This window comes from Canis lupus, chromosome 15 (genome assembly GCF_011100685.1).
Source record: "Canis lupus familiaris isolate Mischka breed German Shepherd chromosome 15, alternate assembly UU_Cfam_GSD_1.0, whole genome shotgun sequence".
Classification (NCBI taxonomy): Eukaryota; Metazoa; Chordata; class Mammalia; order Carnivora; family Canidae; genus Canis; species Canis lupus.
Genome location: NC_049236.1, coordinates 15,151,248 through 15,167,988, shown reverse-complemented (window position 1 = coordinate 15,167,988; position 16,741 = coordinate 15,151,248). Strand labels below are relative to the sequence as shown.

Sequence of the window (16,741 nt, the reverse complement as noted above, 5' to 3'; positions counted from 1 at the left end):
ATGTGATTTTATATTCTGCTTTTTAAATGTAATCTTCTATAGGATTATATTTCAATGTGTTGGCTAATAGTAAGCATACTTTCAATGCTGTTAGATTGATGCCATTTCTAGTGACTCTGTCATCATTTAAACTTGAATGTAAAAAGCTTGTGACAAGTCATTCAAATCATATAAGGCTATAAAATTAATCATCCACGGGAGCTGTTGTATCAATGATCAATGATCATGATCCACACAATGATCAAAACACATCTTTGGTATACAACTCAACATCAAAAATGGGCAGAAGGGGATGCCTGGGTGGCTCAGTGGTTGAGCACCTGCCTTTGGCTCAAGTCATGATCCCAGTGTCCTGTCAAGTCCTGAGTCCCTCATCAGACTCCCTCCAGGGAGTCTGATTTTCCCTCTGCCTATGTCTCTGCCACTCTCTCTCTCTGTCTCTTATGAATAAATAAAATCTTTTTAAAAATGGGCAGAAGACATGAACAGACTTTTCTCCAAAGACATACAGATGACCAACAGACACATGAAAAGATGCTCAATATCATTCACCATCAGGGAAATGCAAATCCAGACCACTATGAGGGGGTGCCTGGCTGGCTCAGTCAGAAGAACATCTGACACTTGATCTTAGGGTTGTGAGTTCAACCCCCAGGTTGGGTGTAGAGATTGTTTAAAAGTAAAATCTTAAAAAAAAAAAAAAAAACACCATGAGCTATTATTTTAAACCTGTCAGAATAGCTAAAAATCAAAAACACAAGAAACGGATGCCTGGCTGGCTTAGTCAGTAGAGCATACAACTCTTGATCTCAGGCTCATGAGTTCAAGCTGCATGTTGGGGATAGAGTTTACTGTTAAACAATTTTTTAAAGATTTATTTATTTATTTATTTATTTATTTATTTATTTATTTATCTATTTATTTATTTATGATAGACATAGAAAGAGAGAGGCAGAGACACAGGAGGAGGGAAAAGCAGGCTCCATGCCGGGAGCCCGACGTGGGACTCAATCCAGGGTCTCCAGGATCAGGCCCTGGGCTGCAGGCGGCACTAAACCACTGCGCCACCGGGGCTGCCCCAGACTCTTAATTTAGAGAACAAACTGATGGTTACCAGAAGAGAGGTAGGTGGGGAAGATGGGTGAAATAGGTGAAGGAGATTAAGAGTACACTTATCATGATGAGCACTGAGTAATGTATAGAAATGTTGAATCACTATATTGTACACCTGAAACTAATATAACACTACGTGTTAAATATACTGGAATAAAAATAAATAAATAAAAAACAGTATCGCTAAGGCTGAATAAAAGAAAAACCACACCTTATGTGGTCAAGAGTTTAAGGCCAAGACTTTAAGTGAATATTTATTCATTGATTTATTTGCTTATTCAACAGATATTCAACAAGTGTTCATGTGTGCCAATGTGTCATAGCAGTGGAGAATAAAAACATTAATCACACTTGGTCCCTGACCTCAAGGAATGTATGGTTTTTATCAGCCTTTTCCCCAAACCTCATTTGGGGTTTTGTAATCATGTTTTCTATATAATTGACTTTGATGTAGCAAAATTCAGTAACAACCTCAACTTTATATCTCTGATAAGTTTTTTCCCTGGGACAATCTGGACATTATTTCAGTCTTCAGACTGTTAAGTCACAGGACTATAGTGTCTGACTATAAAATAAATCCTTGCATATCTGTTTATGTGCTTTCAGAACTTATTATCAGCATATAATAATTCCTAGAGATATAAAGGAAAATTTGACTAAATAGATACACTTACCATATTCCTGGATGTCAATCCTTGAATTAATGTATTTTTAAGTGCAGTTCTAATTGTCATCAAATTAATTTTTTAATTATAACATAATATCATAATAAAAGATGAGTGAAGATTCTCCCTCCACAGAAACTTAAAATGCTTTAAAAACTATAATTAAAACAGTGGTAAAACTCTCAAAAGAATTTCAAATAACAGGGACGCCTGGGTGGCTCAGCGGTTTAGCGCCTGCCTTCGGCCCAGGGCATGATCCCGGGGTCCCAGGATGGAGTCCCACATTGGGCTCCCTGCATGGACCCTGCTTCTCCCTCTGGCTCTCTCTCTCTTTCTCTCTCTCTCTCTCTGTGACTCTTATGAAGAAATAAATAATATCTTAAAAAATAATAATTCCAAATAACATGTAGAGATTGCATAAGTAGGATGTGTAGCTTAATTTCTGCCCTCTTCCCTCCAAGGCTAAGCTATACTTACTCTCTATGAAAGGATGGGTGGGGGGAAAGGTAGGGCAGGGAAAAGAAAAAATAGTAACTTTACAGTGAAAAGACTTGGCAGATTTGACCTTAACCAAGTGACGAAAGTTAACATCATCAGTGATGTCATTGATTATTATTTACCCCCCATGGGATATGCAGAGAAGGGCATTTGACCTCTGTGATATTCTTTCCAATAGCTCATAAGCCCAGTATAATCATGAGAAAAATAGACAAACTCAGATTCGGGGATATTTTATCTAATACTTAGCCAGTATATCAAGACTATCAAAGTCATGAGAAACAAGGAAAGACTAAGAAACTACCATAGACCAGAGAAACTAATAGAAGTAATAGCAACTAAATGTCCTGGATTAAAACAGAAAGAGGACATTAATGGGAAAATGAGTGAAACACAAAGTCTTGCATTTGGCTAATTATAATGTACCAATGTTAGTTTCTTAGTCTTGACAAATGTCCCATGGGTTGTTTTTGGTTTTTTTTTTAAGATTTTATTTATTTATTCATGAGAGACAGAGAGGGGGTGAGGGGCAGAGACACAGGCAGAGGGAGAAGCAGGCTCTATCCAGGGAGCCCAATGTGGGACTCGATTCCAGGTCTCCAGGATCAGGCCCTGGACTGAAGGCGGCGCTAAACTGCTGAGCCACCCGGGCTGCCCTGTACCACAGTTATTAATGTAAAATGTTAACAGTGGGGGAAACTGAGTGAGGAGTATACCAGAGCTATCTGTATTCTCTTTGTAACTTTTCTGTAAATCTAAAATTACTCTAAAATAAAAATTAATTAAAAAAATAGCATAATGTTGGCATATTCACATGTAGATAGAGCAATAAGATTGAAAATATTACCTAGAAATAGACAGTATATAAGAAAAAAACAGTGTTATAAATTATGGGTAATATATATATTATTCAACAAATAAGGTTAGACTACAGATGTTTAGGAATCTGAAATGAAATCTAACCTGATCCTTATTTCTATGTATTCATCTATGAATAATCTATAAATATTTATTGAGCACCACCTACATGCCAGGCTTTTTTTTTTTTTAAGATTTATTTATTTATTTATTTATTTATTTATTTATTTATTTATTCATGATAGATCTAGAGAGAGGCAGAGACACAGAAGGAGGGAGAAGCAGGCTCCATGCCGGGAGCCCGACGCGGGACTCGATCCCGGGACTCCAGGACCGCGCCCTGGGCCAAAGGCCGGTGCCAAATCGCTGAGCCACCCAGGGATCCCCAATGCCAGGCTTTATGTTAGGTATTAACACTGCCCCTGCTCTCAAGGTGCTTACAACTTAGCAGGAAATGAGACATGAATAAGTAATTAGAAATGTAATTTTTGTAAAGAGAAAGTTCTGAGTGCTCAAAAACGGTTCCTAATTTAGTTAACAAGGCATCAAGGAAGTCTTAGACTCAGGAAGTGACATTTAGGCTAACATCTAAAGACCTGCAGAAATTAGTCAGGCAGCAAGGGGATGAAGAGTATTCTAGGAAAAGAGTACAACCCAAGTTAAGACCTGAGATGTATGAGATGACCTAAGGAGAATGATTTGTGTGACAAGAAAAGACAAGAGCTGAGGAAATAGTCCTAAGGTACCTTGACATTAAAGAATGAATGGTGGAGGAAGAGCCAGGCTTAAGACAGAGAAGAAGCAGAGATGTACAGGGAACTCCAAAAGACAATGGCAATATTAAAGCTAAGAACAGAAATTGTTAAATGCTGCTAAAGGTTATAATGTCCCTTGGATTTAGCAACATGAGATTACTGGTAATCTTAATAAGAGCATTGGAATAATAGGAACAAAAGCCAAATTAAGTGGTTTGAAAAGGGCAAGGGATAGGACTTCTGGTTTGAAGATGGCAAAATGATCAGTTACAGCAGTCTCTTAAAAATACAGTCCTTGGGATCCCTGGGTGGCGCAGCGGTTTGGCACCTGCCTTTGGCCCAGGGCGCGATCCTGGAGACCCGGGATCGAATCCCACGTCACGCTCCCGGAGCATGGAGCCTGCTTCTCCCTCTGCCTGTGTCTCTGCCTCTCTCTCTCTCTCTCTCTCTCTCTCTCTCTCTGTGACTATCATAAATAAATTTTTAAAAAAATTTAAAAAAATACAGTCCTTTCACCAGACTGAAAAAATGCATTGGGAAGGGAGCACTAGCAGCCTTTAAAAGGTTCTGTATTGCCATTCTCTGCAAGACAGTGGGAAATGCTGTCATTGAAATGGGCTCCCTGAATTCAATGTGTGATAAGAGTGATGGAGGCCAAGTGGAGCACTTAACTGTTAGAGATAAGGAAGGCATTGCTCTCTCTTGTTCTACTGTGCAAGGGGGGTGGGGGGCGATCCGTGCACATGTGCAAAGATAACCAGAGCAGGGCCCTTTTACTTAGCAGAAACAATATACCTTCATTATCTTGTCTCAAGTCTGTGTCAACTCTCCAATTCTCTGTCATACTCTAGACTGTATAGAAACTTTGATTATATCATCTTTTCATATTATGTAACCAACTTCCATAGATATTTGATTCACTACCTTGATAACATCTTGCTCACTATACCTAATGAACAGGAAATTGCTTAGCAAATACCTTGGAAGCCTTTGTAAGACACATGGGCAGAAAATAAACATTATAAAAATTAAGGAGACTGTTACATGATGAATTTTCCAGGGGTCTAGTAGTCTGAGGCATGTAAAGATATATTCTCCAAGATGAAATGGAGAGTAGCAGAGGAGATACTATTATTCTCTGAAGTCAATTACAGTCAGATACGTGGGAAGGCATGAAAGCCATAGTAGTTTCCCAGAAAGCTCTTGAACACCACCTGCTTCTGCTTCACTTCTGTGGACTAAGACAATTGGCTCTCAGGTTCTTGATAATTATGGCACCTTCTCAGCAAGCTCTAGAGAATTTCTTGGTAGCATCTAATCTGTGATTGTAATTTCTCCAACCTTTACTCTCCTGCTTTCCAATAGTTGTATAAGCCCCTAATTCATATATTAAACCTTTTATACCTAGAAAACATAAGATGGTTCATTTTCTTTTTATATATATATATATATATATATATTTTTTTTTTTTATGATAGTCACACACACAGAGAGAGAGAGAGAGAGAGAGGCAGAGACACAGGCAGAGGGAGAAGCAGGCTCCATGCACCGGGAGCCCGACATGGGATTCGATCCCGGGTCTCCAGGATCTCGCCCTGGGCCAAAGGCAGGCACCAAACCGCTGCGCCACCCAGGGATCCCAATGGTTCATTTTCTGTTCAGCCCCTATTTACACAGGAATCTAAATTTCTAAGTGGTTATATAAATTTACTATGCTATTGACTATTTTAGTTTCTTCTTTTATGAATTAGCTATTCTTATTATTTGTCCATTATTCTATGGTTGGTGTGATGGTAAGTTTTATATGTCAACTTGACTAGGCTATAGTACCCAGTTTTTTAATCAAACACTAATCTAGGTATTGCTCTGAAGATTTGTAGATGTGGTTGACATCAATAATCAGTTGATGTTAAGTAGATTACTCCCATTAATGTAAGTGGGTGTCATCTAATCAGTTGAAAGCCTTTAAAAGCAAAATCTGAGGCTTCCTTGAGAAGAAATTCTGTCTCAAGAGTGCAAAACTGCAGCATCAACTCCTGCCTAAGTTCCCAACCTGCCTCTCTCTCTCTCTCCCCTCTCTCATATCTCCCATATTTGTTCTATATTTCTGGAGAACCCTAAGATTGAGGCGGATTAATACAAATTTTAGTATTAGGAAGTAGAGTGCTGCTGTAACAAATACCTAAAATTATAGAAGTAGCTTTGGAATTGGGTAATGGGTAGAAGCTAGAAAAATTTTGAGGCACATGATAGAAAAAGCCTAGATTTCCTTGAAGAGATCGTTTTGGAAATATGGAGACTAAGGTGCTCCTGATGAGATCTCAGAGGAAATGAGAAACCTATTACTGGACACTGGAAGAAAAGCAATCCTTGTTATACAATGGCAAAGAACTTGACTGAATTGTGTTTTACTGTTGGGTGCAAAGTAGAAATTGTAAGCAATGAACTTAGATATTTAGTTCAAACAATTTCCAAGAAAAGTATGGAAAGTGTGAAAGTGTGGCTTCATTTCTCCTTATTGCTTATAGTATAATGTGAGAGGAAATAGATAAATTGAGGAAGGAAATATTAAACAAAAAGGAACCAGCACTTGATGATTTAGAGATTTCTCAGCCTATCCAGATAGTGTGCTCTGGAAACAGAACCAAGAGTGTAGCTAGATAAACTTTTGCTGAGGAGGTTAAATTTGTGACTTATGGTTCTAATCAACCATCTCAGCAGAATCCAGGAATAGAAATGGGTTCTTCCATGGGCGCCTGGGTGGCTCAGCAGTTGAGCACCTATCTTCAGCCCAGGTCGTGATCCCGGGGTCCTGGGATCGAGTCTCACATCGGGTTCCCTGCGTGGAGCCTGCTTCTCCCTCTGCCTCTCTCTCTCTGTGTGTGTCTCTCATGAATGAATAAATAAAATCTTAAAAAAAAAAAAAAGAAATGGGTCCAAGGATCTTTGGAGAACTCTCTTATGTAATGGTGTGTATCCCCTTGATGTATATGGAAGATCAACATATTTTTTTGAGAATAGTATATCAGTAGAAACACTACCAGTTTGGATAAAGGGGCCAGAGATACAACTAAATGAGGAAGGCTGTCAGACTTCAAAGATTCCACTTTGAAGGAAATGGCAGGAAATGAGCTGTACTTAACTACAAATATGTGCTATGCTTCAAGTAAAAGGAAGAATGATTCCGGCAGTACTGTAGACACAGAGGCAGAGAACAAAGAGATAGATCCAGATGCACCCGCTAAAGAGGCCTCCTCCAGCCCAAAGGAAGGATCAAGCCACAAAGAATGATTCTCAGGTCTTGAAACTAAATGGAATTTTCCTGTTAAGTTTTGAACTTGCTTGAGACAAGTTTCTCTTATTCCTTCCATTTTCTCCCTTCAGACTGGAAGTATCCATCTTATGTCTGTCTCACCATTGTATTTTGGAATCAGACAACTTGTTTTCTAGGTTCAGAGGTCATAGATGGAGAAGAATTTTGGTTCAGGGTACACCATACCCAGAGTCTCACTAATACCTGATTTAGATTATTTATATTATGAGATTTGAGGTTTAGTGTTGATACCAGAGTAAATTAAGACTTTGGGGGATGCAGAGTCCCAGGATTGAGTCCCACGTCAGGCTCCCTGCATGGAGCCTACTTCTCCCTCTGCCTGTGTCTCTGCCTCTCTCTGTGTGTGTCTCTCATGAAGACATTAATTAATTAATTAATTAATTAATTAATTAAATTAGACTTTGGGGGATGTTAGGATGGGATAAGTGTTTTTTTGCATATGGCACAGATGTGAATTTGGAGGATCAGATGGCAGACTGTAGGGGGTTGAATAGTGTTTCACCAGAACGTCAAAATAGACCTTACTTAGAAGTACAGTCTTTGGGCAGCCCGGGTGACTCAGCGGTTTAGCTCCACCTTCAGCCCAGGGCCTGATCCTGGAGACCTGGGATTGAGTCCCATATCAGGCTCCCTACGTGGAGCCTGCTTCTCCCTCAGAAGAAGACAGACATAGAGCCTGTGTCTATGCTGCTCTCTCTTTCTCTGTATCTCTCATGAATAAATAAATAAAATCTTATATAAAAAAAAAGTACAGTCTTTGCAGATGTAATCAAGTTAAGATGAAGTCATACTAGATTAGAGTGGGCCTCCAATACAATGACTGGTGGCCTAAGAAGCCCATGTGAAGATACAGATGGAGACACAGGGAATTAAGGCCAGGTAAAGACAGAGGCAGAAACTGGAGTGATGCAGCTACAAGCCAAGAAATGTCAAGGATTGATAGCCACCACCAGAGGCTAGGAGAGAGACATTGAATGATTCTTCCTTAGAGCCAATCAGCCTTGTGAAACCTTGACTTTGAACTTCTAGTCTCCAGGACTGTGAGAAAATAAATTTCTGTTTTTTAAGTTATTCTGTTTGTGGTAATCTGTTACAGTAGGCCCAGGAAACTAACACAGTCAGCATTTTGATGCTGATTAGTACTTCATTATATTCTAAATGTGTATCTTTTGTTGGACATTTGGGTCATAAGCAATTTCTTCCAATCTGCCACTTAGCTTTTCACTTTGTCTATAAAGCCCCTGATGTACATCATTTTTAACACAAAAAGAATAAACACTTTTCTTCATGTTTTGTGCTTTTCATGTCCTGTTTAAGAAATCCTTCATATTTGGGGCACCTGGGTGGCTCAGTCAATTAAACGTCCAACTCAGTCAGTTAAATGTCCAACATTTCAGCTCAGGTCATGATCTCAGGGTAATGAGATCCCTCTGTCCCTCCCCCTGCTCTATCTCTCTCTCAAATAAATAAATCTCTTTAAAAATATATAAAAACTAAGAAATCCTTCATACCCTGAGATGATGAAGATATTTTCCCATATTTTCTTCTAAAAGTTTTTATGAATGGTATTAGATGGTAATTTTTTTCAATCAAATGCTCCAGCACCACTTAATAACCTATTCCTTGGCAAGCAAGTTCATCTTCATCATTTATCACATTCCATATTCGCAAGAGTCTATTTTTGGTCTCTTTCTTCTGTTCCACAGATCTATTTGTCTATCTTTGCACTTATAACACATTAATTAAGTATAATTAATATACAGTATTATATTAGTTTCAGGTGTACAATATGATTCAACAACTATATACTCAGTGCTCCTCACAATCAATGTACTGTTTTGTGTTATTCAGCTATATATATGTATACTATATAGTATATGGTATATAGATGGATAAAATATATATGTGTGTGTGTGTGTGTATATATATATATATATATATATATATATATATATATATATATCTTCTTTATCCATTCACCTATAGATAGACACTAGACACTTGGGTTGCTTGCATGTCTGAGCTATTGTAAATAATAGAAAACCCTGCTTTATAGATGACTTGAAATCTATAGGACAGTACATTAGCTCACTAAATCCTCACAATAACTCTGGGTCATAGGTACTATTACTATCCTTACTTTACAAATGAGAAAACTGAGACTCCAAGGTTGAGTGGTTTGTCCTAGATTACACATTTCTCAGTAACCAGGGGAACCTGGATAAAAACCTAAGTAAAACTTCCTAATATAAGATAGTTCCCACCATGTCCTAAGACAGGGCTTCAAAATCCCACCAAGTTTTCCACTGATTGATTTTATCAGAAAACTCACTGTGCATCCTTTATGTGCCAGCCTGAGCTAAATGGCAGGAACACCCAGTAAACAAACCAAAAAGCCCCTGCCTTCATGGGCTTCAATTCATAGTCTAGTAGGGAGATAAATATAAGAACAGACACTCTTTCCTAAAAATATTTTCGCAGAGGGTGATCATCACTTTAGTTTCCTGTCATAAGACACTGCTTTAAAGTCTTCAAGGAAATTTGTCATTCTAAATCCAGATTTTGTTTAAAATATAAATTTTAATCTACGATGGAAAGGGTTTGCTAGGCAAAGTTCAATTTTAACCCAGCCCCTGTTCAAGTTATTAAAAATTACAAATAAACTTATCTAGTAGAACTTTACCATGTTTGGGGATATATAAATGTAGGGAGATAACTGTATAAAAAGGTATATAAAGTTTGGACAGCAATGTTCATGAAAAGACGGACAACTAAATCTTTTCTTTTGTTCAGAGAAAATGCTCATCAACTGTATCTGAATTAATGGCAGGGAATCTGTGATAAAACCACAGAATGAAAGTTAGCACCATTTAACCTCCCTCCCTCCACCCACCTCAGCTTTTTAGAAGTTTGGAAGGAAGGCCTGCAGGGTCATTAAATTCTCTTTGTGGTAGCAGGATGGATGTGTTAGTCTCAAACCATCCATAATAGATGGGTGTCTAGTCTAGCCTTAGAAATCTATTCATACGGTGATTGCTACACAGCCTCCCTCAGCAGTTAAGTGTTTTTAGAATTTTAATATTTATTAAATCCAAGCCTCATCAACTTATTTCCAAAGCCCAGATAATGGCAGGCAAGATCTGTTGGAATTGATTCGTCACCTGTCCATCCCTTGCCAGGTTCTCATCTTACATGCCAGGCACTTTCCAATGTCAAACGACTTCCTTTCTCTTAATTGCCAGACTTTCTTCTACTTAGTCTTACATCACCTCAACTCCCTCCCCCTTCCCATTTGTGCCTCACCTCTTCTTTTCCTGGGTACTTGATTCTGTCTCAGAGCAGGAGCACTCCCGATTCTAGCTGCTGGATTTTGCAACTTTTCAGTTACCTGCCTTACTTTTTCTGAACGGTAATGCTTTAGGCATAGAATTAAAATATCTAATTGTGTGTCACTGCTGCTGGCTAAGGGAAATTGATGCCTATTTTGTAATGTTACATTCATGAGAATTAATCTAGCTTTAAAATTTTTTACTCAGTGATGCTCACATTACAGATTTAACCATTTTTACACCATTTTTGCCTGTGTATTTCTCTCTTCCTCATGCACTTATGTCCTGGTCAGCCCACTTCTCGCATTCTCTCCACTTTATCTTTTTCCTCCAGCTGAAGATATACATGTATAGGAGAGGTATATTTGAAGATCTCAGAATTGAAGTTCAAGAGGGTACAATGGAATGATTGAGGAGCAAGGCAAGGAGTGAGGGCAGAGTCCATTGAGGAGACCTATAGAATAGGTGGAAGGGACACTCAAAAAGGTAAGGTGATCCCAGTGAATAAAATTCATCCTGAGAGTCCCATGGAGGAAGTAGCATTAACCCTGATCCCTATTCTCCTCAGGGAAGTGCTTTTTTTTTTTTTTTTTTTTTTAATCCTATCCTAGAACCTCAGGTAAATTTCTCACTTCAAGTATCTGGAAGGAGTGATTGAACCAGAGTCATCTGTCTTTCTCACAGATAAAAGTGGCAGGTCTGTCACTTCTGAAGGGAAGGTCTTAGGAGAAGAGCTCAGCTCCTCTAGTTTCTAGCCTGCGGCATCATCTTGGCTGTATCTGGGAAGTGGGAGATAAGAATACTGTTTCTTATCTATAAAACACTGTTCTCTGGCTATAGATCTAATTTAGATTATAATCTCCTAGAATCATGTTTAGCAATACTACATAGAAAAAGGCATAAACCATGGTATCCGATACATAGGTTCAATTTTCAGCTCTGCCACTCACCAGCCGTATGACTTAGAGAAAGTTAATCAGTCTCCCAAAGTTTTCTCATGAGGATTAGAGTACCTACATCATAGATTAGAGAAGGAATTAAATTAGATGATGTGTGAAAGCTTCACAAAACTATGAGGGCTGAGACTATGCCAATTTGCTCCCCATTTGTAGTTCAATGGCTGGCACAGAGTATGCCCTCAATAAATATTTGTCACAACTGAATGAGTGAGTAAACACTTAACAAACTGTAGCTGGATATCCCATTGTCCAGGCTGATTTAGCCAGAACCAGGCCTGACACAGTCTTAAAAAAACAAAAATTGCTACATCAAATCCAGGGATAGTGGCACACTAGTCTAATGTACCTGGGGGATTGCATTATGTCCCATGAGCTAAAAAGAGACTTATGTGAAAGGAAACTTTCAATAGTATTGGTTGTGCCCACTGAGTTTAATATAGTGCTTCTCAAAGTTTAATGTGTCTCCAAATCACCTGAGGATCTTGTTAAAAAGCAGACTTTGTGCCATCTTTCCATGCTGTCATAATGATGCACAACAGTGTCGCGACTGATGCTCTCCAGAACGTCAACAATATTGAAAAGAGACAAATAGTAGCTTATTAGGCCATGCTCCAAAGTCATTGTCCAGTTTCTAGCTGTCATGCTGAAGCATGGTTACATTGGTAAATTTGAAATCACTGATGATCACAGAACTGGAAAGCTGTTGTGAACCTCGTGAGGTTAAACAAGTGTGGAGTGATCTAGGATATGATACACAAGAGTCGCCTGCGCCGCGCCCAGAGCTGCCGACCGGCGAGCGCTGCTTCCCCGCGCGGCCACCCGGCTGCCGCCCGCCACCGCCATGCCATGCCCTTCTCCAACAGCCACAACACGTTGAAGCTCTGCTTCCCGGCCGAGGACGAGTTCCCCGACCTCAGCGGCCACAACAACCCCACGGCCTAGGTGCTGACCCCCGAGCTGTATGCGGAGCTGTGCTCCAAGAGCACCCCGAGCGGCTTTCCGGTGGACGACGTCATCTAGACCAGGGTGGACAACCCGGGCCACCCCTACATCATGACCGTGGGCTGCGCAGCAGGCGTTGAGGAGTCATATGACGTGTTCAAGGAGCTCTTTGACCCCATCATCGAGGACTGGCTCCGCGGCTACAAGCCCAGCGATGAGCACAAGACCAACCTCAACCCCACCAACCTGCAGGGAGGAGACAACCTGGGCCCCAACTATGTGCTGAGCTCGAGGGTGCACACCGTCGCAGCATCCACGGCTTCTGCCTCCCGCTCCCCACCCCACCCACCCCCATACCCACACTGCAGCCACAGTACATCTGAGAAGCTCCCTGTGGAAGCTCTGTCGCGCCTGGACGGCGACCTGGCCGGTCCAGGTCGATGAGCAGCAGCTCATCGATGACCACTTCCTCGTTGCCTCGTGTCGCCCCTGCTCCCGGTCTCGGGCATGGCCAGCGACTGGCAGGACGCCCGTGGCATCTGGCACAATGACAATAAGACCTTCTTGGTGTGGATCAACGAGGAAGACTACCTGCGGGTCATCTCCATGCAGAAAGGGGGCAACATGAAGGAGGTGTTCACTCGGTTCTGTAACAGCCTCACCCAGGTTGAAACCTCTTCAAGTCAAAGAATTACGAATTCATGTGGAACCCTCACCTGGGCTACATCCTCACCTACCCATCCAACCAGGGCACAGGCCTGCGGGCAGGTGTGAACATCAAGCTGCCCCACCTGGGCAAGCATGAGAAGTTCCCGGAGATGCTCAAGCGTCTGCGGCTTCAGAAACGAGGCACAGGTGGTGTGGACACAGCTACTGTGGGTGGCATCTTTGATGTCTCCAACGCAGACCACCTGGGCTTCTCAGAGGTGGAGCTGGTACAGATGGTGGTGGATGGTGTGAAGCTGCTCATCGAGATGGACCAGCTGCTGGAGCAAGGCCAGGCCATCGATGACCTCGTGCCTGCCCAGAAGTGAGGTCCCAGCCCGCATCTGCCACCACCACCAGCCCCACTGCTTCCTAACTTATTGCCCCGGCAGTGCCCGCCATGCACCCCTCTGATGTTCACCACTTGGCGGCTGAGCCCTTAGCCTCACTGGAGAGACTTCTGTCGCCCTTGGTAGAGTTTATTTTTGTGATAGCTAAGATGTTGCTGATGCTGAAATAAACTAGGGTTTCGGCCTGCAAAAAAAAAAAAGAAAGAAAGAAAGAAAGAAAGAAAGAAAGAAAGAAAGAAAGAAAGAAAGAAAGAAAGAAAGAAAGAAAGAAAGAAAGAAAAAGATATACAACAAGAAAAACGGCAAAATAACCTGTTCCTATGCCCTTGGTTTGGTTTCATTATACTGATACTGGTATCATGAACTATGAAGAGACAAGATTAAAACACACAGGAGGGAAAATCCTGGAATTATTTATCTAGGGATGTAATACATACATGCAAATAAATGTCTCAATTGGGAAAAAAAAAAAGGCATATTTTGATTCAATAGTTCCAAGTAGAGGCCAGACAAGCTCCTTGGTGATACCAGGACTCCTGGGTTAGGGGCCTCATTTTGAGCAGCAGGTCAACAAGCTTTTTTGTTAAGAGCGAGATAGTAAATATGGTAGCTTTGTGAAATGAAATGTATGTTCTCTGCTGCTACTACCCAACTCTGCCAGTGTAGAACAGGAGCAGCCATAGACAACATGAAGCAAATGAGTGTGCTTATGTTCCAATAAAAGCATATTTACAAAAACCAGGGGCAGACTGGATTTGGCCTGTGGGCTATAGTTTGCCTATGGCTGATCGAATATGGTTAAAATCAGTATGTCATTCTTATAATGAACATCAGTGAGCTTGTCTCTTGAGCTCCCAATAATTCCTTCATACATGATAACTTGCCCTCCCTATAGATCCACACACCCCCCACCCACAATCTATATGATTTCAGGAGCATAGCACCTACTGCCAGGTTCCCACAACAGGACTCTGACTCTAGACTCCAGCTGACTGGTTCAGAGTAGGTAGTGACACAACTCTAAGGGGCATGATTCACATCCTATTCTATAAAATGTGCTCCATGGATGACTTCTGCATAGAAAACAAGGTGAATGGCAACTTCTAGAGTTGTGCAACTTAGCTGAACTTCTCACCTGATGAAGTAGGCTACTCATAGTCTTTCCTCAAGATTCCGGTACTGAGTCTAGGAGATTATGTCCTCTGAAGGAAGAATATGTAAGTGGAAATGGAGCCCCTTTTTTAACCCTGTTGATTGGGATACAAAGAAATTTAGTAGTGAAAAGGAATGAAGAAAATATTCAGAGGGAAACAATGGTGAGAGCTGGTGAGAGGGCTTCCCAGGTTCTTGGTAGCACTATAGTGCTTGGCTTCAGGCATTTCTGAGGTCCAGATGCATCTTTGCCCTTGGAGTCTATGAAAGGACCTGTATCCTTATATAAATTCATTTTTCTTTTGCTTAAAATCCAATAGAATTCTGTTAAATACAAGCAGCAGTCCTAATGGCATTAGCTAACAAGAGTACTTCGATCAAATTCAAATTTGGTAGGATTTTTTTTTAATGTACAGATTATTTTAAGAGGACATATTTTTGTTTGAAATTGGATCTCCCTGACCATAGAGTATGTTAAATTTCATAAATATTAAAGTACATCTGTATTCTAGTGAGCTATATAGTACTAAATAATTTTGGGGGGTGCCTAGGTGACTCAGTTGGTTAAGCATCTGACTCTTGATTTCCACTCAGCTGATGATCTCAGGGTTGTGAAATGGAGCCCCGTGTTGGGCTCCATGCTAAGCGAGGAGCCTGCTTGAGGTTCTCTCTCTCCCTATGCCCCACCTCCAAACTCCCACTCTGCTCACATGTGCTCTCTCTCTCTCTTTCTAAGAAGAAAAATAAAGAAAATAATTTTGTCAGTTGTATAGTAATTCTCAGCCACTTGCCCTTCAGTTATAGTTCAGTGGCAGAAAGAAAAAAACAAACAAACAAACTACTCCTTGGGGCAGAAAGGGTTTATTGCAAGGTATCTACCTGCTGAATCAGGGAGTCATCACTAGTAGCCACAAGCTTTGGAATCATGCCACCTTTTCCACATCAGGAAGCTACCTGCCAAATGAAGGAGCCATAATCTCTGCTTCCAGGTCTAGACCAAACTGCTTCCCTCTAAACCATCAGGACCAGCAAGAAAGATGTCTCAAACTTTCCCTTTCTTTCCCCTCTTAACTCAGTTCATTTTCAGGTCCTAGGTGAATGCATTTGATTGTTGGAACCCAAACCTCATTCAAAATCCTAGCAGCAAAGGAGTCTGGAAAATGTAGTTTTAAGCTTTTCAGTTTTCAACATTCCAGGGAGATACACTATAATGAGACTAGAACAGATGTTTAGTAGGCCAGTCCACAGAATCAGCCACACCCCTAATTGACCACACAGTTGTAAAACAAAAATTATATTTTTGTGAAGGAAATTTAAACATGAGTAAACAAACAATAACACAGTAGTTCATTGCATTTGTCAGACTGATGCTAGCATAATTCAGACTTTCCCTATTTTTGCCAGATAGTATTAGTTATGCATTTATTCCTACTTAGGCATCTGGAAAAGCTCTTAACATCTGAATGATTATGATGAGTAAAGTGATTTATTCATTCATTCATTTATGCAACAAATATGTTTTGAATGCCTGCTAAGTGCCAGGCATTGCTTCTGTGCTGTAGCTACAACAGGGAACAAAGGATGTTACATCTTACCAGGTCAAGATTCCCTGTGAAAATTCCCTCCATCCTCTGTGAGGCTGAAAGGATTCAGGAGGTTCTGTTGACAGAGGCAAAAACAAAGCAATTACATTGGTGGATGGCCCTCCAATATTTGGCCTTTAAACCCCAAAGGTACAAACATTTGCTCAAAGGATGCCAAGACATGTTAGCCAAATTTATTGACTTAAAAATCGAGTAAAAATCTATATTTAATATTTATTTTTTTAGAAAGCTTCTCTTGGCCGCCTGGGTGGCTCAGCAGTTTAGCGCCACCTTCAGCCCAGGGTGTGATCCTAGAGACCGGGGTTCGAGTCCCACGTCAGGCTCCCTGCATGGAATAGAGCCTGCTTCTCCCTATGCCTGTGTCTCTGCCTCTGTGTGTGTGTCTCATGAATAAATAAATAAAATCTTTTTAAAAATTAAAAAATTAAAAGCTTCTCTTGACCAAATATCATCACTATTTGATGATCCTTAATAATT

The 16,741-nt window shown here is 40.6% G+C and overlaps 1 pseudogene; it reads left to right on the top strand.

The window, feature by feature from the left end:
• The first annotated feature begins 11,354 nt into the window (after positions 1-11,354).
• LOC111098982 lies at positions 11,355-15,140 on the top strand (annotated as a pseudogene).
• Positions 15,141-16,741: the final 1,601 nt, after the last annotated feature.